Genomic DNA, 24,327 nt, shown 5'->3' with positions numbered 1-24,327 from the left:
ACCTCACCATTCACCCAGGCTACAGTCATTCACATGCCATTATGCACCTGCTACACGCAGACGCTGGGGGAGATGACAGGATGCCATGGTAAGCAAGACAGACCTTGTCTCTGCCCTCAAGGTGCTTACAATCTGGCTCGTGCAGCTTAATAACAAAGAGCTGACATCACTCCTATCTTCTTCCAGGCTCCACTGCAAGTGCTTTACGAGTATTAACCCCTTTGGTCCTCACAGGCTGAATGATGAGGTCAGCATATGGTTATTATCAATAGGTACCATTATTATTACTATCTGAGAAATGAGATGAGAAAACTGAGACAAAGAGGTTACCTACCTAGAAGGTGGCAGGGCTGGGCTGCAAACCCAGACAGTCTGGTATTGGAATCTACACTCTTACCTCCACACTAAACCATTCCTTTAATCACAGACGTACAAAACACACACCAATATACACAGACCGCACTACCCGTCTATACTACATCACAGGTATATGCACAAACACAGACTGATGAGCACTTGAAAGCATTCACCACTGTGCACACAGCCACCTGTTGCCCACCAGCACACACACCTACACATCCACACCTCACAGCGCACACCCACAGCACACGCTCGCTCCCACAGACTCACAAAGCCTCTGGAGAAATCCTGAGGTGCAGAACCTGGCACCTCACACTCGGCGGAGGGAGAGGTGCAGCGAGGGCAGAGGGCGGCGGGACGGCAGGCCCCTCTAGCCCTAGGCGAGCATGCTGGGACCCCAAGGCATCACCAAGAGCGCGGCTGCCACGTACTGAGCGCTCAGCGTGCAGCACGCGCTGCGTGCACTGTCTGATGTTTATTCCAGGTGGCAGGGGCTTCTGTTATGTCCATTTTACAGAAAAGAAAGTGGAGGTCCTGAGATGCTCAGGTTACCCAGCAGGTCAGAGGCATAGCCAGGACTCAAGCAGACAATCTCCCAGACATCACCCATCAGAGGCTCTCCCGGGAGAACAGGACAGCTCCCTCCTCCCAGGCCCTGGCTCAGCCCCAGCTCCTGTCCCCAGGGCCAGGGATCTAGTTTCCCAAGGAAAGATCTGGGTGGGACAAGATGAATTTGGAGAGATGGGCAAGAACCAGAAAATAAGAATCTTGTAGGCCATGGTAGGAATCTTAGATCTTGTCTAAGTGCAATAGAAGTAACTAATGAGAAAAGAGGAGAGTGATATGATAGATGTTTTTTTTTAAAAAATCAGTCTTAGTTCTTTCATAGAAAATAGGTTGTGGGAGGGTTTAAGAGTGAAATAGGGATATCTGTGGAGGGAAGGCTAGTGGGCAAAGGGGTGGGGCTGGCGAAGGAGCCGTGGGAAAGGCAGGGGCTGTCCTGTACCAGATGGAACTCAGACACCTGCACACTGTGAAGGGCTGTGTTGGGCCCCGCGCCCTCGGCTCAGTACCCTGCTGCTGCTGTCATCCTGAGTAGGTCTGGGGGAGGGGCAGAGAGGGGAGAGGGGCATTCGGGACAGACCTAGGGTCACCAGCCAGAAGGCTGGGCAGGCCTGGGGTGGGACAGCCCCCAAGCCCACAGTGCCACACCCCCTCAGACCAGAGGCCTGCCTGAGACTCCTCTCTGGGAGAAGCTTCGACACCCGATTCCACACAGGGCGGTTCCTTTCTACGGGTACATGCTTACTCACGGCTGTGTGCGGCCACATGTACACACACACACACACTCAGTGGTACATGGACCCAGTTCCTCCGGGACAGGGAGGCTAAGTCAAAACCTGACCGAGAGGAAATAACCCAAACGCTTTTTTTTTTTTTTCCGGCACGCAGGCCTCTCACTGCTGTGGCCTCTCCCGTTGCGGAGCACAGGCTCCAGACGCGCAGGCCCAGCGGCCATGGCCCACGGGCCCAGCCACCCTGTGGCACGCGGGATCCTCCCGGACCGGGGCACGAACCCGCGTCCCCTGCATCGGCAGGCGGACTCCCAACCACTGCGCCACCAGGGAAGCCCCCAAACGCTTTTTATGGGGTAAATAGTCACAGAAATGGCATGGCAAACACAAGGCCTTATCATGTGCCAAACAGTTCTAAGCATGTCACACATATTAACTTGTTCAATCCCCACAACAACCCTAAGAGATCAATTGCATTCTTATGCCCATTTTACGGATGAGGAAACTGAGGCAAAGAGGCTGCTCTGGAGGCTGTTCCTATAGCAGCAGAGTCAACCCCCCTCAACCTGTCTGCTTTTAAGTGCACCAGCTTAGGCCCTTCCTCACCAACCCCTCCCACTTGGCCAGCCTGGTCATCCCACCTACACCCAGCACTGGGAACCCCTCTTCTGGGAAGCCCTGCTAGGGCCCCCGGTGCAGACTGAGTCCCCTTTCTTGGAGCCTGTCTCTCCTTTGAGCCCGAGCTATGCCTCTCCCAAACCCCTGTCTTACTGTACCCTACACAGGGACAGCCATAGCCCAGCTGTGGCCTCATCTGCTTGCCCTGGCTTTCTGGATGCATCTCAGCAATTCAACATGACCAACACTTATTGAGCATCTACTGTGTGCCAGACACTAAGCTATGCACTGGGGACACCATGGTGATCGACAGTAGACAGGCCCTGGCTCTCGTGGACTTACAGCCCAGAGGGAAACAGACATTTATCTAGTATAGTGAGGAAGATACAATCACAATTCTAGAAAAGTGCTCTGAAAGAAAGCAGGGCTCGGGGCAGGCTTTCCTGAAAAGCAATAGTGAAGGGTAAGTAGGCACGTCCCTGTGTTGTGGAGGTAGGTTAGGATGGAGGGTGCTCCGGGGAGTGAACATAACATGTGCAAAGGCCCTGTGGCTGGAGGGAGCCCAGCCCATTCAGGAAGCAAGGTTCTTATGTCTGGAGCAGGGACAGCAGCAGAAGCCTGGGGAAATTTTCTGGGGGCAGGGCCTCAAAGAGCAGGGTGAAGAATCTGGCCTTTTTTCTGAGGGCAATAGGGAACCCCTGATACGTTTCATCAGGGGGGGGCAACAAGACCAGGCCTACATTGCTGAAAGGTCACTCTGCCATCCAGCGTGCAGAATGCACGGGACGGGGCAGAAGGCACCAGGCGAGAAAACAGTGGCAGTCACGGGGTCAGGCCTGCCCCTGACTCACCCTGGCTCCTCGGGCCTAGTGTCATGCCTGTACAACACTGCCTCTCAGAAACTACCTCACCCATGGAACTGAATCTGCGTAATGCTCTGGAGACAGGAGCGAGGGGAAGTAACCCAGCAGGGATGGATGGGGGCAGGGTGAGTCCTTCAAGTGAGCGGTGGTCCTCACTCTGTTCACATGAGTGAGAATGGAGAAGAGAATTGAGACACAGCCTGGGCGGCCCCTGAGCCTTCACAGCACCATTGTCCGAGGGGTTTTCTAGCAGATTTCCCTGGGTCCTGTTTCCTACAAATCCACTTCCGCAATTTAAGTGGGAAGTGGCAATGTCCTGTGTCTGAGGGTTTCCCCCTGCTGTCTCCCCAGGTCAGCGTCCAGGCCTTTACAGATGACGTGGCAGCCAGCGCTGCACCTCTTCTGTTTTATTCATCGGTACGTCACAAATTTTCATTTGGCCAAAGCATTCTGTTACTAAAAGGGGCGAGAGAACCACTGACCTATATCACTCATTCATTCATCTCGCATTCACTGGTGCCAACTATGGACCTACTCGTGAGCGAGACCCAACCTCTGCCCTTCAGAAGCCAAGCAGGAGCCACGCTGGGATCAAGGAATGAGGTTCCTTTGGCTCTGGCTGAATGTGTGCAGTGCTTTGTTCTGTAGCCAGAAAGGATGTTAAAAGGGGACGTGAAAGGGAAATCTACAAGCAAGTCTACAGAAGTGACTACAAATGCCACCATTTATTGAACAGTTACTGTGTGCCGGGCACTGTGCTAAATATTTCACACACATAATCACACCTACCCCCCACCACATCCCCGCAGGATTAGAATCATCCCCATCTTGCAGGCTGCACAACTGAGACAGAGAGGTTACACTGACATGGAATGTCATGGAGTTTGAAGTCTACTTGAAGTGGAGTTCAGCTGGGTAACACTCAAGGCAGAGTTCAAACCCAGATCTGCCTGACATCAAAATTCATGCTTTATCCAGAACAGGTCAAAGGGCAGGGACTCTTCTTGCTTGGGGAAGAGAAGACAAAGGGACCATGACCTTCTCCTTGAGGAATCAGAAGGGTTCTAGGTGGAGGCAGAAGCTAGGAATTTTTCAGTAGACAGGGGGTGACCTCCCAGGAATGGAGCTTAAATGGAGGCAAGGGAGACTGTGGACTCGCACAAGACTGGACTTCCCACCTGCTAACAGGAGAACCCAGCCTGGAAAGCTTGGAGAAAGTAGACCCGTCTGTGACCTGGGCGGCAGTAGTCCCTCAAAGTGCACAGGCCGAAGGCAGGCCTGGGTGTGCCCTTGGGGAGCAACCTGGTCTGATAGAAATCCTGCCCAGGCTTCGGAGAGAACCCCTCCCTCTCTGGCTAGCCCCCGCTGCTTCTGCCCTCTGGCCCCATCCAGGGAGCCCTCGCCCCCTTGGCTCTCTGGGCCCATGCAGCTCCTGAGACCCTACCCCCCTGAGGACCCCCCTCCCCTCCCTGCCATCTCCTGTCTCCTGAGCCCTTTCTGCCTGCCCTTCTTCCCTCCCGGGTCCCATCATGGTCTCCGTGGCGAGCTCCCCACCTCAACCCTCCCCTCACCACATCCTTTCTCATCGACATCTCCCAAGGCCCAGCACCTCTCAGAACGTAAACTCTAGCGCAGACCCAGCAACTGCAGAATAAAACCTGGGGGAATTCCCCGGAGGTCCAGTAGTTAGGACTCCACGTCTTCACAGCCAGAGGCCCGGGTTCCATCCCTAGTCGGGGAACTAAGATCCCACAAGCCTCGCAATGTGACCATAAATACATAAACAAACGTACAAACACAATAAAACCTGGAACAAGTTCCCTGGACAATAGAAACCATCCAAACTGCGGACTCCAAGCTCTCTGCGGGGGAGGAGCCTCGAGAGTGTTGGGTCCAGCCACTGCCTTCGGGGGCAGCAGAGGAGGCCTAGTAGGTTGTGGATTTTCCCGTGGTCGCACGGCGGGTGGAGGGTAGGAGGACTGAACTCAGGTTTAATGTTTTCCGGTGTTTAACGTGACATACAGGTCAGGGCATCGGAAACCACGGAAGACTGGACAAGGAGAGGGGATAACTTCTCTTTATGAGGGGGGCAGAGGGGCCTGGTAGAAAGAGAGATCAGGGAGGGGAGGCACCCCTGCTGGGAGGCCCCCCTGGTTGCTATAGTGTCTTCTTTTTTTTTGTTTTATCAACAAGGGATAATTTGATTGAGCTGATGAGTCACCTGGCATATGGGGCTTAAGGCCATCGTCCCTGCCTGATTAGACTGGGCTTGGTGCTGGACAATGGGGAGCAGGGAACCCCCACACACACAAGCTTCCTCCCACGCCCAGAACCAGGATGAGAGTGGAGGCCGCTGCCTAGAGCCCGGGAGAGCGCGAGCGCGCATGGAGATGAGGACAAAGCTGCAGGGGAACAGAGAGCAGAGCGGGAGCTGTGGCTGCAGGGAAACCGGAGCCAGGGTGCTCACGGGGCATCCTCGGGGGCTGGGTCAGGTGCCCCAGCAGTGACAGCTGCCAGCTGCCCAGGATGATGGGAACACAACAGGTGCAGAGGTGGGGGCTGGGGACTGAAAGGGAATATGAGCAAACAGCCTGGAGTTGGGCGCCCCTCCCAGGCCCCAGGCCCAGCGCCAAGCAGCCCTGTCTCAGATCCTCCGAGGCTCCTCCCCCTCCCCAGGGCTTGGGGCCCAGGTCTCAGGCCAGCCTGGACGAGACAGAGGGGTCACCGTCCATGCCAGGCAGAAAGGACAGAACAAGGAAGAACAAGGTTTCGATTCCCAGGACAGGGTGTGCCAGATGGAGCCCACACCCACAGAAACCCCAGCTGGAAACAAACATTTGCCTGTGATAAGATCTATGTCCCTGGCCAGATAGGGTAGGTGATATGCCACCCACCTGTGTGGAGGCTGGGAGCTCTGGTCTGGAGGTCAGTCAGGCAAGCTCCACTGCCATGTGACTGGGCAAGCTACAGAGCTTTTCTGAGGCTTGTTGCTTGGCTCAACAAATAATAGTAACTATGGCTGTTGATGTGCTGTTCAGGGACCCAGAGAACTCAGGAATCCAAGTAGAACCTGGAGGAGCTAAGATCTTCACCCCAACCTCAGAGAGGAGTGACCTAGGATACAGAATGTGAATACAGCACCGAGTACATATGCTACACCAAGGAGAAGAAAGGGAGGACCTGCCTCCATAGGTAATGACCTTCATCATCACCATCATGTACCATTTACTAGCCCTACTCTCCTTGCCCCAGTTCTAAGCTTTGCGTGTTACTGCACGCATGCCTTTCACGCAAATGTCATCAGAGTGCTAGGTAAGAGTGGGTTCTTCTAAGTAAGCAGAATAAACATCGTTCTTTGTCACCCGGTTAGCGCTCTATTTTTGTTCGGGTGGAATAAATTTCAAATTTGAAGCCATCCCAGTGATCACAAGTGATAAATTACCAGGGTCTGAACTCATAAGGTTTGCTCCCTAAATTATAACCTTACTGAGGAAGGTGGGGAAGGGCAGACAATGACACATTAAAGGGGGAGGTGAGGCAGAGAGATGGGGAGACCCAAGGTGACGCAGGAGACGGGACACACGCGCCGGCGCAAGACAAGAGCCTCGTCCGCCGGAGACGCGTAAACACACTCGACAGATCCTGCCGCGCCTGCTGGATTATGAGGGAAGCTGGCAGCTAATAGCAGGAGGTTAAATCCCTCCTCCACAGTCAGAGACCACCATCCCCACCCCCTCCGCCTGCCACACACACTCCAACACACACCTCCAGGGCTCATGGTTCAGCCAGGTCTCCAGGCTGCCCTGTCTGGTCTCAGCACCCGGACAGCTGGAGCCACCCCAAGGCGGGGAGGCTTCCCTCCCCCGGGCCTCCTTCGGCCCACCCTCCTGCCTCTGAGAATCCACTTCCTCAGGCTCTCTCCTGCTTCCTTCCCCTCCCAGATCCGGTCTACTGAGGGATGGCAGAGTCTAGGACCAGCCGACGTGGCCCCCAGGTCTACTCCGGTGCCTTGACCCTGCCTCCTGCCCACTGCCAGGGCCTCTCCCTCCAGCACTCGGGCTTAGCCATCAGGCACTGGTGGGCATGACAGAGTGATGGTGCAGGACCCCACAGGGGCCAGGCTCTGGGGCGCTGCCAGAAAGGCCACTGGCAGCCAGACCCCTAGGATCTGACAACAGCAAATACTATTCATTGCCACCACTCACGTGTGTGTACACCAGGTGCTTCACAGGTGATGGTGAAGAGCGGGCTGTGGAGTCAGACGACCCGGGTTCAAATCCCAGATCTAACACCTATTTGGTGCCTGTTTTCTCAATTGAAAACTGGGTTGACAATAATAGTGCCTACCTCATAGGGCTACTGGGGTATGAACCGAGTTCCCACGTGTGGTGTGCTCAGAACAGGGCGGATGCACAGGAAGTACCATGGCCGTGGGAGCGCTACTGATGAGACACTCACAGATCTGAAGTCGACACCAAGGCACTATCATTGCCCCACCTTATGGATAAGGAACTAGGACATGGAAAGGGGAGAGCTGGGATCTGACCTCAGGTCAGTTGGCCTCCAGAGCCTGCACTCAGGCAGTGCATGGTGCCCCTCCCAGGAGGGCAGGCGGTGGATACTGGCCAAGCGAATGACCACGGGTACAGCCTTGGTGAGGACCAGTGACCATACAGGGCCCAGGCCAGATCAGGGTGCAGGGGAGGGGCTGGTACTCAGGAAGTCTCAGCAGAGCAGAGAGGCTGAGCTGTGAGTCCCAGGGGCTGTCGGAGGGCAGGTGGGCCCTCAAGTCCCGGAATCCCCAGTCCAAGGAAGAGGCCTCTGCCCAGAGCTGCTCTGCCAGCCGCCTGAGGGCTTCTGCCTCTCAGAAGTCCTTAGTCCCACTGGGCCTGGCTGCCCCACCCTCCTCACCGTGGCCTCTGACCTGGTTCCCCATTACCCATCAGTGGGAGTCCCAGCACCTCCTCCTCCTCCTGCAAAAATTAGGCAGAAACTAAAACAAATAAGTAGCCAGATCAATTAAGACAATTACATGTGCTGCCAGCACCTTGAAACACCTGCTCCGGGTCCACAGAAAGAAAGGGTAGCGCTGGGAACTCAGCACCTAGATGAGGAAATGGAGGCTCGGGAAGTGGAAGACTGCATCCAGGTCACACGCAGCTAAGCTAGGATTTGGACACACCATCTACCAGATATCAGGGCACAAGCGCTGGCCTCTCTGCTGTGTGGCCTCTTGGAATAACAACCCAGCTTTAAAAGCTACAGAACACTTTCACAAAAATCTTACTAGATTTGCAGAAGCCCCTGTTAGGTATACCACAGGGCAGGTGCTCATCCCTTTCAACGGATGAGAGAAACAAGCTCAGGGAGATAGAAATGAATTGCAAGAGCTATATAGTGCCAGAGCAGGTCCGGAACCCAGACCTCGGACTCAGGAGTCCAGGGTCCTGGGCTTTGTCTACTACACAGTGCTGCCCTGAGGAAAGCCACTTTCAATTAAATAAACACAGCATCAGTCAGAGGGGCCCAGGGTTGCCGCAGGTGCAAATGTAAAACTTGCCGATCCCGATATTAACTGGCTCTGCACTTCGGCTGTGTTGTACCCACCGTCGTTGTCCCGCCCTGCCTGGGTCTCTGCACCACCCGCAGACCTCGCCCCAGCCGAGCTCTGGGCCCACTCCCATGCTGGGGGGTGAACAGGGGCTCTGAGTTCTGGGGACCAGATCTTTACACCACGCCCATGTGCAAAGGGGAAGTGGGGATTAATGCAAAGGGGCACCTGCCCTCACAGGCCTGAGACACAAACCTGAAAATGCTCTCAAAAGAGAAAGGGGGTGGCAGGTCCTTTTGGGAACAGGGGGCTCAGATTGGCTCTGAAACAGGGGCTTCTGTTCACACAGAGCCAAAGTGAGTGGCTGACCTGTGGTCAGCTCTGCGCCCACCACTCAGGGGCCATGGCTGGAACACGCTGGACCTTGGCCATGCTGGCTGCAGAGCCGAGGGCAGGACGCCCAGGCACAGAGGCACCTGTGAGTACTTGGGTCTATTCAAGGCCTGTCAAGAGAGGCCTGTGGCTTTCATGCCCACTGAGCCCACAAAGGGACTCAATTTCCTGCCACTACACCTCCAGCCCTACACCCTCACTCCAAACCCAGACATTCTCACATCACATCATCAGTCAGCCCCACAAACAGGGGCTCTTGTCCCTAAAGGCCTGGGGAGACCACGAGCACGCGGCTGGCTCAGTGCTGGCCGCTCCTGCCTCTGGAACCAGAGCTCAGGTGTGGATGATGGAAGGCGACTGTCGGGACTGTGGTCTTCCTGCCTAAAGGACTGCCCAGAAAGGGTGGCCACCGCAGGGTACATGCAATGACAGAAAACCCATTTTCCTCCCTGCAGCTGTTTCCTGCAGCTGCCCCATCTCCCAATTTGTACCTTCATCCGTTGCTCCACCTTCCTTTCCTCTCTCTCCAGGAACATATTCAGGCTCGTCCTCCAAGACGCCATACCCTCCCTCCATCCTTCCAGCTGCTGGAGCCCCAGGTCAGACAATCCACCAGCGACCCCAGCAATGCACAGGCTGGACTCTCCAGCATCGAAGTTTAGAGGACAAAACTCTCCCCGAGAGCCAGGACTCCTGGGTTCCAGGACTCCTGTGGCCCATGCTGAAACTTGACCAAGGCTTAGGAAGGTCTGCAGAAGCCTGCGTGGGTTTGGGGAGACTCAGGGAGGGCAGCCTCTTTTAATGTCTGCACAGGTTCCTCCTGCTGGGGGTGAGGGCTCCAGGAGGTGGGTTAATGCTGCTCCTGAATTGGGTCCCACTACTAGGCGAAAAGGAACAAGGATGTCTCCCCAGAAAGCCCCCTTCCCTCTCTAAAACAATGCCCCACCCATCACAGCCTCAACCCTGCTTAGCTGAACCCAATTCTGCCCAGAGAACAGGTGTTCTCGGCACCAATTAAGGGAGGTGGGCTGCATTAGCCTTTGTTTGGAGGTCTGTTTTTACTAGTCGTAACACCACCTCCATAGTTGCTGTGTGACCTGGAAAAAACCAATCTCCTCTATGGGCCACAGTTTTCACATCTGTAAAATGGGTGCACTAGACTTATGTATCTTTAACTCTAAACCAGGAGTTCCCTGAAGCAGGGATGTGGGAGGGGAATCATTTGGGGAAAGGCAATCAAGAATTGCCCCCCTCACCCCTGCTTTCCACCAGGGTCTGGTGGAAAACCAAGGATGGGTCAGCATGCTCTAACTTACTGCTTCTCAGTCCCCTTCTTGACCCAACCCAACACAGGTACCTCCCCAAGGTTCCGTGGCCTGGTTTACCCCTTGAGTTCTACTAGCCAGGCCACAAGTCTGGTGTCAGCGTCAATTCCCCCATCTGGGAAGTCACGGTGTCCTTCTATAATCCATGCCATGGCTATTCCCACAGCTCAGGCCACCAGCATCATCCTCATCTGGACAATTGTTCCCATAGCCTTTCCCCTCCTCAGGGCTGCCAGGATGACCTTTCTGCCTGACTGATCGGCTGGGTCACTGCCCAGCTCAGAGCCCACAGTGGATAAGTTCAACCCTCCTTTGGGGAGCATTCAAGGTGCTCTGTGAACCGACCCCAGCCCATGCACCTGGCCTCACCTCAGGCTGTGACGTCCCCCAGCCCTGGGCACCCACACGCTGCGCACTCGAACCATGTGTGTCCCAGAACGTAGCTGCATCACACAGGTCCATGGCTCTTCGAACATAGTTCCCCTACCTGGAATGCCCCACACCACTCCGGTCACTCAAAAACTCCTACCCTGGGCTTCCCCGGTGGCGCAGTGGTTGAGAGTCCGCCTGCCGATGCAGCGGACGCGGGTTCGTGCCCCGGTCTGGGAAGATCCCACATGCCGCGGAGCGGCTGGGCCCGTGAGCCATGGCCACTGAGCCTGCGCGTCCGGAGCCTGTGCTCCGCAACGGGAGAGGCCACAACAGTGAGAGGCCCGCGTACTAAAAAAAAAAAAAAAAAAAAAACTCTTACCCTGCCTTCATGTCTCAGCTGGGAGGGCTCCTTTCTCTGAGGTCATCCCGACGCCCCGGGGCAGACTAGGCCTTCCACCTCCAAGGCATACCCTTGCGTTTGTGCAGCCTGGGCCCTGCAGTGATGCCGAGGGTCCCCTTCCCATACTGGGAGCAACCTGAGAGCAGACAGGTGTCGTTTTAGCTCTGGATCCCCAGCACCTAACACGGTGGGCACTGGGTATGCGCAAACTATATTTTAGGAAGGAAGCAAGAAAAGGAGAGGAATTGGAACAGGGAAGGAAGAGAGGCCAGGGCTAATGGTGAGTGGTTCTACTTGGCCCCATCTGACCCTTCTCCAGGCTCCAGGCCTGAGGCCACCCTCCCAGCCACAATGCCCTAGGTGGACCCAGTGGTACCAGAAGGCAACCAACTGCCTGCCCCATGACCTCACAGCCCCCCGGGGGGCCCTCTTTGTTCCCTGAGCTCTACTGGCAGCACGAGCCAGTGTTCACTTTGGTAGGAACAGCCAAGAAGCCAAGCAGCCAGGTGTATCCTGGAACACCGAGGAACCAAAGCCTTATCTGACCATCTTCCCTGGAGGCAGCGGGAGAGCATCCACCAGCCCCTAACCGCCCACTGCAGGACTGCACAGAGAAGACGCTGAAAACCACGCACCTGACTCCTTCCAGCCTCTCCCGGATCAAGGCAGCACGGCGATGAGCCCCTCCAGCTCGTTGGCATAAACCATTTATAGCAGCGCATTCAAAACCCACGCCATCCAAGAAGGAAAAGAGCCCGCTGCAATTGCCCGTGGCTCCCCAGTCTGTCGTTTTCCCTTCTCTTTTGTTTTCTACTTTAATGGCAGGAAGCTGTGCTCCGGAGCAATCTTACCCTGGCTGCTCCTGGCAGCAGAGGAGCTGAATTTTCCTTTCAAATTGAAGGAAGGCGATGAGCAAACATCCCTCAGGTGTCAGTGACTTACAGTTTGCAGTTACGAGCACCCATGAGCTCATTCAGTCTTCTCAGTAACTTCAGAAGGCAGTTCTTGCCAGCCCCCACTTCACAGACGAGGAAACTAAGGTTCAGAGAGGTTGACTTGCCCAAGCCACGCAAAACTACTAAGTGACGGGAATGGACGTTGTGGCTGACTCCCCAGCATCTATTCTACTCCAAGATGACAGGGGTTCTCCACCCTGGCAATACATTAGCATCACCTGAGGAGGTTATAAAACTACTGATGCCCAACTCCTGATTCCAGACCAATCAACACAGAAACTCCGAGGGTGGGACCCAGGCATGCGTGATTCTAAAAGCTCTCCAGGTGGTTCTAATGTGAAGCCAGAGCTGAAATCCGCTGGTATAAACGAATCATAAGGGTTCCATTCCTCTTGCCAGTGATTGGGTCAAGTATGGCCATGTGACCCACTTCTGGCCAATGAAGCATACTGGGAAATTAGCAAAACCCCTCTGAGAAAGGTTTGCTTGCTCCTCAGAAGGAAACACAAGAGGGGTCGTTCTTCCTCCTTTAGATATTGTGACTGGTTGTGATTCCTGGGACTGCTACAGCCATGCTGCTACCAGCCCAAAAGGATGCCAACCCATGGACGGCAGAGCAGAGAGATGGAAAGTCCATCATCCGTGACCTAATCTTAGAGCCCAGACTCCACCAACCCTGACACCCACCCACCTCTGGGCCTCCTGTGATCTGAGATAGTACAGCTCTTCATTGCTTAAGCCACTCCAGGTCCACAGTTGTTACATGCAACCACGGCCCCGAGACAGCAGCAGTCACCTTCCCCGTATCCCCCATCGCCGTCATTCCCTCTCAGACCATCCACCACAGGAAGCATAACTGACTGAGGGCCCCAGCTCTGGAGCTCTGAAATCCATCCCAGAGTTTGCTCCAAGGCCTTGCTTCCCACAGCAGCTCCCAGCCAGTAACTGAGTGGGGCAGGGAAAGTAAGGCAGGCCCATTCCTGGGGAACATGGGATTCCTCTGACCAGTGACTATGGCTCGGGCTTGAGGACTCCCCAGGGGCCTTGAAGAACTTTCCTTAGACTTGCACTGTCACCTAAAATGCTTCCACCACACTTTCTTCATTACCTCTCTCCTTCACGCAGGCTTACTTGCACTGAGGTCTAATGGCTCATCCAGCCTCTCCTCATTTCCTCCCTATTTTTCCTCACACAGGCATTTCCTCTATTTCAAAAATTACTTTTGCATGTTTACTCCTCTCTTGATGTCCACTTAATAATACCTGACCCGCGTAACAATGGACCTTCACCACTTCATACCTGGACCACCGTGAGAGCTTCCTAAGTGGCCAACCCACCTTTGAGTCCCCTCCAGCCCATCCCCAATCCTTCCTACACAAACCATGCTACTCCCCTACTCAAAAAACTTCAATCATTTGGGAGTTCCCTGGTGGGAGTCTAGTGGTTAGGATTCTGCACTTTCACTGCCATGGTCCAGGTTCAATCCCTGGTCAGGGAACTGAGATCCCGCAAGCCACGCAGCACAGCCAGGAAAAAAGAAAACCTTCAATCATTTCTCATTTCTTACACCATCAAGTTTAATCTCCTCTGCCTTTCTTTATAGGCAACTGCTGACTCAGACCTGCCCCGCCAGCCAACCCTGTTCTTTCATTTACGCACCTGGAGGGCTTCCCCATGTGGGAGCAATGCTGGCTATTTGCAGGGCAGAAATGATTGACACAGCCCATTCCCAATGAACACTGAAGCTGCCCAAGATCTGAGTACCAATTCTACCCATTTCCACAGATGTTCTCAATGGCAAAGTCTCCCTCAGACTCCCTCCCATTTCTTTACCGCTCCCCCACCCACGGGTTATTTAACAAGAGAAACACATTTTACACACAAACAGTCCTCCATCAACAAGAAGCAAATCCTCTCAAAGACTGTTACAATAATGAAAATGACTATTATTCAAAATGATAACAATATGAAGAGGAGGATGATAAAGCTGAAGATGGTTGTGATGATGAAGAAAACAGTAGTAATGATAATGTATGAAAAGCAGGAATAAAAAGTATTCTAACAATATGATCTCGGTGATATAAATATATATGCAAGTAGAACTGACGTCCCCTTGACCCCTTGTCATATTAACCAAATTCCTTTAGAAACTGGATTTGCTAGTGACGAAAAATGGAGATAACATAGACTTTTAAACACATAAGGTGTTTCCTCTCACATAGAAGTCTGCACGCATGCAGCCCAAGGCTAGTGTGGCAGCTCTGCAGTCATCAGGGACCACGCTTCTTCTATCTTTCTACCCCACCATTCCACATGACACTTCAAGGTTGCCTCATGATCCAAGTCAGCTGCTGAAGCTCCAGCCACCTTGTCTATATTCCAGGTAGGAAGCAGGAGGAACACAGAAAACCAAAATCAAAGGACCTACATCAGCTATCTGCCCCTCTTTAAAGGAGCCTTACTCAAAGTCCACCCAACAATTCTAATTTACATTTCATTAACCAGAATGTAGTCACATGGCTAAACCAAGCTGTAAGGGAAGGAGGAACATCTAGTCTTTTCACTGGACACATTGCCACCACAAATAAAAACTGGGACCTCAGCTGTAATGGTGAGCTCCACCCCCTCTGGAACACATGACTGATGGACGCCACGGCACACAGACTTCAAAACTGGTGAGGTCTTCCCTGGTGTCGCTGTGCACCTGCTGCTCCCTCCAGCTGAACTGTATGCTCAATACAAGAAGTTGTTTATGAACTTGCTTATGACGGGTTGAGATGCCAGAAAACTATGTAATTTATTTAAATATTACATAAAATGTATCAAAAGTCTCATTTAAGAGAATGAAAAGAATGAATGAAAAGAAAAGCCACAGGGAAAAAATTACTACAAAGTACATATCTAATGTGGAATCTAGAATATATAAAGAACTCTCAAAACTCGAAAGTAAGAAGACAACCCAATAAAAAATAATAGGCCAATGAGAAAGAAGGAAATCTTGCTGGTTGTGACAAGTTGGATGAAACTTGAAGGCATCATCCTAAGTGAAAGAAGTCAGAGAGAGAAAGACATATACTGTATGATCCCACTTAAATGTGGAATCTAAAATAATCAAACTCAGAGAAACAGAGAAGAGAGTGGTGGTTACCAGGGGTTGAGGTGGGGGAAATGGGGAGATGTCAGTCACAGGGTACAAACTTCCGTTATGAGATTAGCGAGTTTGGAGATCTAATAAACAGGATGGTGATTATAGCTAAAAATACTACTTCTGCATGATATACTTGAATGTTGCTAAGAGGGTAGATCTTAAATGTTCTCACCACAGAAAAGAAATGGCACCTGTGTGACCACCACAAAAACAAAATGGTAACTATAGGGCTTCCCTGGTGGCGCAGTGGTTGAGAGTCCGCCTGCCGATGCAGGGGACACGGGTTTGTGCCCCGGTCCGGGAAGATCCCACATGCCGCGGAGCGGCTGGGCCCGTGAGCCATGGCCGCTGAGGCTGCGCGTCCGGAGCCTGTGCTCCGCAACGGGAGAGGCCACAACAGTGAGAGGCCCGCGTACCAAAGAAAAAAAAAAAAATGGTAACTATATGTTGGGATGGAGGTCACAGCTACTGCTATGGAGGCAATCAACTTTCAGTATATAAATGTATCAAATCAACACGCTGAATACCTTAAACCTACACAATATTAGGTGTCAATTATATTTCAAAAGCTGGAAAAAATAGTGGCCAAAAATTTCAAAAGACACTTCACCAAAGTAGATATACAGACGGTAAATAAGTATATGGAAAAAAAAATGTTCAATATCATCAGTTACTAGGGAAATGCAAATTAAAACCCTGGTGAGGTACCACTACACACCTATTAGAATGGCCCAAACGAAAATGACTGAGCATACCAAGTGCTGGTGAGAAACTAGAACTCTCAGAATCTGCTGGTGAAAATATAAATGGTACAACCATTTTAGAGAACGGTTTGACAGTTTCTTTTAAGTTAAACATACACGTACCATATGATCGATCCACTCCACTTCCAGGTGTTTACCCAAAAGATCAGGAAATATATGTCCATACATAGATCTGTACACAAATGTTCTTAGCAACATTATTTGTAATGGCGTAAAATTGAAAAGAGGCCAAATGCCTCTCAAGGGGTATACAGATACACAGATTGTACACCCATACCGTGGAATACCACTAAGCTATAAAAAAGAATGAACTATGAACACACATCACAACATGGATGAATCTCAAAATAAGTATACTGAGTGGAAGAAGCCAGAGGAAAAGTAGGTACATTCTATATCCTTCCATTTACACTGAGCTCTCAAAAAACGCAAACTAATCTTTAATGACAGAAAGCAGATCGGTGGCTACTTGAGTATGGGGGCAAGGGGCAGGGAGGAGTAGAAGAGAGGGATTACTAAAGGCACAGGAAACTTATGAGGGTGATGGAGATGTTCATTAACTTGATGGTGCTAATGAATATATATGTATGTCAAAGCACATCAAATTGTACATTATAAACATGTGCAGTATGCATATTGTATGTCAATTATGTTTCGATAAAGCTGCTTTTTACAATCCATTAAATATGGAAGTGAGAGGAGGGGTGGGGAAATAAAACTGTTGTTTCTGTTAAAAATAAGTTGAATCAGTTCCTCAAAATATGAAAAACAGAATTACCATATGATCCAACAATTCCACTTCTGGGTTCATACGCAAAAGAATTAAAAGTGAGGTCTCAAATGGATACTGGTACACCTGTATTCACAGCAGCATTTTTCACAATAGATAAAAGATAGAAACAAAGCAACAGATGAATGAATGAACAAAATAATAATTGAAATATTATTCAGCTTTCAAAAGGAAGAAAATTCTGACATATGCTGCAACATGGATGAACTTTGCAAACATTATGCTAAGTGAAATGAACCAGTCACCAAAGGACAAATACTGTATGATTCCAATTATATGAGGCACCTGGAGTAGTCAAATCCATAGAGACAGAAAGTAAAATGGTGATTGCCAGGGCCTGGGGGCAAGAGGGAATGAGGAATTATCGTTTAATGAGTATAGAGTTTCAGTTGGGGAAGATGAAAAAGTTCTGGAGATGACTGGTGGTAATAGTTGCAAAACAATGTGAATGTACTTAATGCCACTAAACCATACACTTAAAAATGGTTATGATGGCAAATTTTATGTTATGTGTATTTTACTACAATTATTTTAAAAATATAAACAAAAAACAAATAAGTTGAATGCTTTGAAAGGGTTCTCTAAATGCTGGACCCCGCACACACAAAAAATGCTTTAAAATTATATATAGGCAAGACAACTGCGAGATACTATTTGAAAAAGAAATTAAGAAAGTAATCCCGGGCTTCCCTGGTGGCACAGTGGTTGAGAGTCTGCCTGCCGATGCAGGGGACATGGGTTCATGCCCCGATCCGGGAGGATCCCACATGCCGCGGAGCGGCTGGGCCCGTGAGCCATGGTCGCTGGACCTGCGCGTCCTCCGCGACGGGAGAGGCCACAACGGTGAGAGGCCCGCATGCCACAAAAAAAAAAAAAAAAAGTAATCCCATTTACAATGGCAAAGAACAAAATACTCAGGGATATATTTAACCAAGGAGGTGAAAAATCTGTACACTGAAAACTGTAAAACATTGATGAAAGAAATTAAATAAGACACAAAAAAATGGAACGATATCTAGTGCTCATGAATTGGAAGAATTAATATTGTTAAAATGTCCATACCACCCAAAGCAATCCTTATCAAAATTCCAATGGAGGGACTTCCCTGGTGGTGCAGTGGTTAAGAATCCGCCTGCCAATGCAGGCAACACAGGTTTGAGCCCTGGTCCGGGGAGATCCCACATGCTGCGGAGCAACTAAGCCTGTGCGCCACAACTACTGAGCCTGCGTGCCACAACCACTGAAGCCGGCACGCCTAGAGCCCGTGCTCTGCAACAAGGGAAGCCACCGCAATGAGAAGCCCACACACTGCAACGAAGAGTAGCCCCCCCCCGCCGCAACTAGAGAAAGCCCACATGCAGCAACAAAGACCCAATGCAGCCAAAAATAAATAAATATAAATTAATTAATTAATTAAAAATTCCAATGGAATTTTTCACAAAAATAGAAAAACAGTCCTAAAATTCATGTGGAACCACAAAAGACCCTGAAGAGCTAAACCAGTCTTGAGCAAGAAGAGCAAAGCTAGAGGCATCACACTTCCTGATTTCAAACCATAACAAAGCTAAAGTAATCAAAACAGTATGATACTGGCACAAAAACAGACATACAGACCAACGGAACAGAATAGAGAGCCAACAAATAAATCCAAGCACTTATGGCCAACTGATCTTCAACAAGGGTGACAAGAACACAAGACAGAGAAAGGACAGTCTCTAAATAAACAGTATTGGGAAAACCGGATATCCATGTGCAGAATTATGAAATTGGACCCCTATCTCACACCATATACAAAAATCAACTCAAAATGGATTAAAGACTTAAACATAAGATCTGAAACTGTAAAGCTCCTGTAAGAAAACACAGGGGAAAAGCTTGACATTGGTCTTGACAATGTTTTCTGGGGTATGATCCAAAAGCACAGGCAACAAAAGCAAAAATAAGTAAGTGGGATTGTATCAAACTAAAAAGCTTCTGCACAGCAAAGGAAGGAAGAGACAGGTTGTGCAGAGACAACCTACAGAATGGGAGAAAATATTTGCAAGCCACACATCTGATAAGAGGTTAATATCTAAAATATATAAGGAACTCAAATAACTCAATAACAAAAAACAACCCGATTTTTTAAAAATGGGCAAAGGACCTGAATAGACACTTTTTCAAAGAAGACATACTAATGGCCAGCAGGTACACAAAAATGTGCTCAACATCACTAATCATCAGGGACATGCAAATCAAAACCATGAGATATCACCCCACACCTGTTAGAATGGCTGTCATCAAAAGACAAGAAACAGCAGGAATTCCCTGGAGGTCCAGTGGTTAGGACTTGGCACTCTCACTGCGGGGCCCTGGGTTTGCTCCCTGGTCAGGGAACTAGGATGCCTCAGGTCACACAGTGTGCCCCCCCCCAAAAAAGAAAAGAAGCAGCAAATATTGATGAAGATGTGGAGAAAAGGGAACCCTTGTACACTGTTGGTGGGAATGTAAATTGATACAACCTCTACAGAAAACAGCAAGGAGGTTCCTCGAAAAATTAAAAATAGAACCACGATATGATCCAGTAATCCCACTTCTGTGTCCATATCCAAAGGAAATAAAATCACTATATCAAAGAGTTATCTGCACTCCCATGTTCATTGCAGCACTATTCACAATAGCCAAGATATGGAAACAACCTAAGTGTCCATCTACAGATGAATCAATAAAGAAAACGTGGTACATATACACAATGGAATATTACTCCATTATACTATACTCCTTTTTTAAGAATATTGTCCTGCCATTTGGGTCAACATACAAGAATCTAGAGGACATTATGCTAAATAAAATAAGCCAGACAAAGACAAGTCCTGCATGATCTCACTCATGTGAAATCTAAAAAAATCAAACTCATAAAAGCAGAGAGTAGAATGATGGTTGCCAGAGACTGAGGGGTGGGAGAACCAAGGACATGTTAGTCAAACGGTATTACTCTTTTTTTTTTTAATTAATTAATTTTATTTATTTATTTTTGGCTACATTGGCTCTTCGTTGCTGCACACAGGCTTTCTCTAGTTGTGGCGAGCAGGGGCCACTCTTCATTGCGGTGCACGGGCTTCTCATTGCCGGGGCTTGTCTTGTTGCAGAGCACAGGCTCTAGGTGTGCGGGCCTCAGAAGATGTGGCACGTGGGCTCAGTAGTTGTGGCTCACGGGTTCCAGAGCGCAGGCTCAGTAGTTACGGCCTGTAGGCTCCGTTGCTCTGCAGCATGTGGGATCTTCCTGGACCAGGGCTCGAACCCGTGTCCCCCGCACTGGCAGGCAGATTCTTAGCCACTGTGCCACCAGGGAAGCCCCAAAGGGTATTACTCTTATAACTTAAGCAATAAACTGTTTTTAAAGCATCTGTTGTTGGGGATGGTGGTAGAGTTTAAAACGGTGACAAAAATGATGAGGACGATGCAGTGTGATGTCCGTGACAGGGGGGTCCAAAACCACACACAGGTTCGGGGGGAGGATTGGGGGTCTTCTAGACAAGTCCTTAAGGGGTTCCTTAATTTCTATGGAGGGTAACCAGACCCAACCGGCCCCCAGAGGTATGAGAGGCGCCATCATTGACTCAACCCACTCCCTCCCTCTTGAAACGCCGTATGGGCAGTAAGTGGAGAGGAGGCCACAATGAGGTGGCCCCCATGGCACTAGGCAATAAGCTTTCCCCGAGTTTTAGTCTAAGAAATTGACTGGTCATGGATCAGAGCACGCAAAGTTACCATCAAGAGACAAAACAGCCCCAGACCTGGTGGGACTTACAGGAGACTTGACCGGAGGTATTAATAAACCCAAAGCAAAGACATATTCGTTGGCTGCCGAGGAGTCAGGAGAAAGGGGGTGTCACCGAGGCAAACCACGGTGGGGGCCATGGAGCACAGCCAAGGAGATGATGTCCTGCCAAGCTGGGCCAAGCTGGGTGCACCTGGCAGGCATTTCTCTGTTGGTGAAGTGGCCTGGGCAGGGTTCAGAGCCCAAGGTCATTCAATCCACAGATTGTGTCCCCAGCTCTCTGTCGGATGCCAGGTTCACCCAGCACTAGAGTAGCTTCCTGCAAGGGGAAAATAGTGCCAATAGTCGACACACTGTCCAGTCCATCTGACAGTCCATTTCTCACTGGGAAGTAGTAAACTGACATCTGATTTGATTCATGAGTTTTTGTGAACTTGATGAGATGAGCCAGGAGCCCCCAGTCCTATCAACTCTGGCAAGACACAATGGAGATGGAAATTGGGGTCAGCTCAACCAAGAGGCAGACTCTGGGCAGGGGAGTGCTCCCCTGGGACTGACCCATCTGTGTGGTCAGCAGCCTGCCCTGTCCAATTGCTCACCATCTTCGAACTTCTAGTAATAAGTAAGAAATGCCTACTCCTTACTGAGCTCTTACTAGGCACCAGGTCCTTAGCCACATGACCTACAGCTATGACTTCATTTAATTCACACAATAGCCCTGCGAGGTGGGAACTAGTATGCCTACTAACTGACAAAGATATCCAGGTTTGGAAGATCAAGAGATTTGTCCAAAGTCAAGACCCAATAGTCAAGATTTGAACCCAGATCTGACTGACCCCCAGACAAGTGTTTCACAACAGATGGTCCATGGATCCTTCACACTAGTATTGCCTGATTTTCTTGTTTTAAGAAGCAGATCCCATGGACTTCCCTAGTGGCGCAGTGGTTAAGAATCCACCTGCCAGCGCGGTGGTTGGGAGTCCACCTGCTGATGCAGGGGACACGGGTTCGTGCCCCAGTCCGGGAGGATCCCACATGCCGTGGAGCGGCTGGGCCCGTGAGCCATGGCCGCTGAGCCTGCGCATCCGGAGCCTGTGCTCCACAATGGGAGAGGCCACAGCAGTGAGAGGCCCGCATACCGCAAAAAAAAAAAAAAAAAGAATCCACCTGCCAATGCAAGGTACACAGGTTCGATCCCTGGTCCAGGGAGACCCCACATGCTGCAGTGCAACTAAGTCCGTGCGCGACAACTACTAAGCTTGCACTCTAAAGCCTGTGAGCTACAACTACTGAGCCCACGTGCCACAACTACTGAAGCCCGCGTGCTTAGAGCCCATGCTCCACAGCAAGAGAAGCCACCGCAATGAGAAGCCTGTGCACCGCAACGAAGAGTAGTCCCTGCTCGCCGCAACTAGAGAAAGCCTGCGTGCAGCAACGAAGACCCAATGAAGCCAAAAGTAAATAAATTTATTTAAAAAAAAAAAAAAAAGCAGCAGCAGATCCCAGGAACGCTCCCCTCCCTGCCAGATTTACTAAACCGGATTAACTGGAGGGGGGCCCCAGGAACCCACAGTTTTTCAAGCTTCTGGGCAATCCATAGGCCGATTAAGGTCTGAGAACCACGGCGCTATGCCGTATCACAACATCTAAACCCCCACTGCCACGACCTCCCTCAGCCTCTCTGGCCCTCTTCCCTTTCTTGGCTCTCCTCCCACTGCAGCCACAACCTCTCCCCTGAGCTTCAAGCTCACACGTGGAGCTGCCGACCCAACGACTCCCCCAGAATGTCTCAGGGCTCCTCTGACACATTCCCACCATCTTCCCCTCCAATCCTCCTCTCCTGCCCAGTGTACTGTGGAATCACCATCTTCCCAGCTACCTGAAAACCTGGGCACCGTCTTGGATTCTTCCCTCTTCCTTACCCCCCCACCCCGGCCCCATTCATGTACCAGTGATGCCAGGCACACCTCCTAAATGTGTCTCAAATGTGTCCCTTCCTCTCTTTCACCAAAACTGCAGTTCAGGTTTTGGCATCCTTCCCCCATAACAGCTACACTCCCATCATAACTGGTCTCCCTGCTCCCACTGTGTCCCCCTTAAATCCACCCTCCACAGGACAACTAGACTGAGCTATCCAGAAAGTGAATCTAAAACATTCACTGGCTCCCACTGCCCAGAGGCAGCCCAGGCCTGTGCGGACATTGGTCCATACATCATCTCCTTTTACTTTTAATGCTGAGTTAATGTTTCACTCGGTGACGGTTTGCTCTTGGCAACGAGATGATCTTTTGTAAATGAGTGCCTCACTAACCACGCAGAAGCAGATGTTCAACGTACCTTTATAAACAGCCTTGGATACTAGCACTAGCGTCACTGCTAAGAGAGCAGTGAACGGAATGCTCATAGTAAACAATACAAGGTCTCTCACCCTTTGTTCCCCAGCACCAGGGCCTTCTGGTTAGGATTTCTCAGGCCTGCACTTTCTAACGTCTCTCTTTACTCCTCCAGTCTCGGGAATTCCTACACTGGTCAGTCACAGCTCCCTATGTCCCAGCTGTGTGTTCTCCGTGAAAAGAATCAGTGAATACATGAGAAGTTCTTTTTAAAGGATGTCAAAAGGGGTTGGGGGGAGCTTCCTGTAGAAGGAATATCTAAACATGCACTTGCTGATTTTGAGTAGGGACCTGGGATTGAACAAAGGAAGCAGGGCCACAGAGCCCCAAGGCTGGCCCGGGTGCACTGTGCAGCTCGGAGGTCAATGGCTGTTCCCCACTCTGGTTACTGGGCACTCGGTATAGACATATGATATACATGAGTTCATGTCATCCTTGTAAAGACCCTCACTGCTCCCTCTAGAGCCCTGGGTTTTGAAATCTCTGTCCATAATTAGTAGCCCAGCCAATAAGCATCAGAGTCAAGAACGGAACCCAAGTTCTGGCTCTAGAGCTCATGCTCTTGCAGAGAAATCATAAAGAGGCCGCACCCCCCTTACACGGAGGGGCCCCGGGGCATAGGGAGGGACAGTAACCCGCCCAATGAGCTGGCTCCCACAGCCCATCACAGGTGAGGAACGCCCCCTGACCTCTGTTCATCCAAGGCACACCCTGGGAGATGCACACAAAAAGGCTGAGTCTCCAGGACAGGTGGGAGCCCAACGTCACAGTGACGGCAGCAGAGTCGGGACCAGAGCCCAGCTCTCCGAGACCCCTCAGCCACCGCTCCCTTTCCTCTCACCATCCCTCCTTTTCTTCCCCTGCCGCCTCTCCATGCCCCCTCCCCTCGGCTCACTGCCACGGCCTCTGCAGTTAGCTGCTCCCCCAGAAGCCTTGGGAAATCCCCAGACCCTGGGCCACTTCCAGCCACATTCATCAGTCCTCACCCCAGCCAGCTCGCAGCCCCACCTCCACCAGCTCCGAGGCCCAAGGCGCCCGGCACAACAGAGCGGTCTGAGAGCCAGGGAGCCAGGAGCCCTGCATGCGACACCTCCAGCTGTGGCTCTGGGCAGGTGCCCTCTCCTATCCTAGCCTCAGTTCCTTCTCATAAAAGGGCAGGATTGAACAGTACGACTCCAAACCATCTCCATCCCTGAGGCACTGGGTGTAGCTGGTGTCCTAGGGCCAACCTCTGTGCCACAGACACCTTAGTGACCTTTGGAGGGGCCACTCAGGCCACACCCTGGGGAGGGGGTGCAACAGGGCCTCCCCATAACCCCACTGCCTCCCAGTGAAAAAC

The 24,327-nt window shown here is 51.0% G+C and overlaps 1 protein-coding gene across 1 annotated transcript in view; it reads right to left on the bottom strand.

Moving 5' to 3' along the window:
* The window catches only part of NEURL1 (neuralized E3 ubiquitin protein ligase 1), a gene marked incomplete at its 5' end in the record, with an annotated part of 80,293 nt that overhangs the window by 34,586 nt on the left and 21,380 nt on the right, over positions 1-24,327 (bottom strand). The gene's annotated exons all lie outside the window — the stretch shown is intronic.

The sequence above is a fragment of the Grampus griseus genome (genome assembly GCF_964374135.1).
Source record: "Grampus griseus genome assembly, chromosome: 16".
Classification (NCBI taxonomy): Eukaryota; Metazoa; Chordata; class Mammalia; order Artiodactyla; family Delphinidae; genus Grampus; species Grampus griseus.
The sequence above is the reverse complement of the archived record's forward strand: the minus strand, read 5'-3'. Positions and strand labels throughout refer to the sequence as shown.